A 2,383-nucleotide genomic window follows, 5' to 3' on the forward strand; every position below is an offset into this window, starting at 1 on the left:
AGAAATTATCAATTCCCAACTTGACTCTCACTGGGATTAAACATGACAATAGGGCTGCTCTGATTTCATCATCATTTGAAAAAAATCATCTATTATTTTTCACTTTATGTTTCTGTGTGGGAGCAAACTGTTGAAATCTTTACTTAATGTATACTAAGCTGATCTTCTGTATATTAAGATAATCGAAAATGAATCTTGATGTGAATGGAAGGGGAGAGGGAGTGGGAAAGGGGAGGGTTGTGGGTGGGAGGGACGGTATGGGGGGGAAGCCATTGTAATCCATAAGTCGTACTTTGGAAATTTATATGCATTAAATAAAAGTTTAAAAAAAATATTTTTCAATAAAGAAAGATAAATTCTGGCTGGCGCCGCGGCTCAATAAGCTAATCTTCCACCTTGCGGCGCGGGCACACCGGGTTCTAGTCTTGGTCAGGGCACCGGATTCTGTCCTGGTTGCCCCTCTTCCAGGCCAGCTCTCTGCTGTGGCCCGGGAGTGCAGTGGAGGATGGCCCAAGTACTTGGGCCCTGCACCCGCATGGGAGACCAGGAGAAGCACCTGGCTCCTACCTTCGGATCAGCATGATGCGCCGGCCACAGCGTGCCAGCCACGGCGGCCATTGGAGGGTGAACCAACAGCAAAGGAAGACCTTTCTCTCTGTCTCGGCTTTTTGGCTAAAATCAAGTGTAGTATCTGTTCTTATCAGTTTTTCCTCTAATTTTGTTTCTTTCCTCTTACTAATTTTGGATTTGTTTTGTTATTGCTTTTCTAGGTCCTTGAGATTAATGATATTTCTTTTATTTGGTACCTTTGTAATTTCTTCATGTAGGCACTAATTGCTATAAACTTCCCTCTTAACACTGCTTTTGCTGTACTCATAAGTTTTGATATGATATATTGTCATCTTCATTTGATTATAGAAATTTTTGATTTATTCAATGACCAAGACCAAGTGGAATTAATGACTGGTATGCAAAGATACTTCAATATTTGCAAATCAATAAATGTGATACATCACATTAACAAACTGAAGAACAAAACCATATGGTTATCTGAATAGATGCAGAGAAAGCATTCAATAAAATAATAGCATCCTTTCATGATGAAAACCTTAAGCAAATTGGGTTTAGTAGGAATATTCCTTAACACAATCAAGGCAATTTGTGACAAACCCACGGTCAACATCCTATTGAATGGAGAAAAGTTGGAAGAACTCCTAGTAAAATCCAGAAACAAATGAGGATGCCCACTCCCACCGTTGCTATTCAATAAAGTTCTGCAAGTTTCAGTGAGAGCCATCACGCAAGAAAAAGAAATCAAAGGGATACAAATTGGAAACTAGGAAATCAAACTATCCCTATTTACGGATGACATGATTCTATATATAGGGGATTCAAAAGACTCCACTGAGAGACAATTGGAACTCATAAAAGTGTTTGGTAAGGTGGAAGGATGTAAAGTCAACACAAATATCAATAGCCTTTGTATACATAGACAATGCCATAGCTGAGAAAGAACTTTCTAAGATTAATCCATTAGCTGGCACCACGGCTCAATAGGCTAATCCTCTGCCTAGCGGCTCCGGCACATGGGGTTCTAGTTCTGGTAGGGGCACGGGATTCTGTCCCAGTTGCCCCTCTTCCAGGCCAGCTCTCTGCTGTGGCCCAGGAGTGCAGTGGAGGATGGCCCAGGTACTTGGGCCCTGCACCCCATGGGAGACCAGGGGAAGCACCTGGCTCCTGCCTTCGGATCAGCACAGTGCGCCGGCCATAGCATGCTGGCCATGGCGGCCATTGGAGGGTGAACCAACGGCAAAAGGAAGACCTTTCTCTCTGTCTCTCTCTCTCACTGTTCACTCTGCCTGTCAAAAAAAAAAAAAAAAAAAAAAAAAAAAAAAAAAAAAAAGATTAATCCATTCACAATTGCTCCAAAAAGAGTTAAATATCTTGGGATAAATTTAATCAGGTTGTCAAAGATCTCTAAGATGAAAATTATAAAACACTAAAGAAAAAAATAGAAGAGGTCATTAAAAAATTGAAAAAAATTTCCAAGTTCATTGGAAGAATCAACATCATCAAAATGTCCATACCAGCAAAGCAATTTACAAATTCAATGTGATCCCAATCTAAATACCAATGACATTCTTCTCAGATATAGAAAAAATGATACTAAAATTCAAATGTAAACAAGAGTCCCAGATAGCTAAAGCAATCTCATACAACAAAAAGAAGGCCAGAAGCATCACAAGGCATCACAATACCTGATTTCAAGAATAATACAGGGAAGTTATAATCAAAACGTTCTGGAATAGCACAAAAACAGACTTGTAGACCAATGAAACAGAATAGAAACTCCAGAAATCAATGCATGCTACTATAACCAATT

General features: G+C 39.8%; 1 pseudogene; it reads left to right on the top strand.

The window, feature by feature from the left end:
* The first annotated feature begins 651 nt into the window (after positions 1-651).
* LOC127492255 (U2 spliceosomal RNA) lies at positions 652-741 on the top strand (annotated as a pseudogene).
* The last annotated feature ends 1,642 nt before the right edge of the window (positions 742-2,383 follow it).

The sequence above is a fragment of the Oryctolagus cuniculus genome, chromosome 9 (genome assembly GCF_964237555.1).
Source record: "Oryctolagus cuniculus chromosome 9, mOryCun1.1, whole genome shotgun sequence".
Lineage (NCBI taxonomy): Eukaryota > Metazoa > Chordata > Mammalia > Lagomorpha > Leporidae > Oryctolagus > Oryctolagus cuniculus.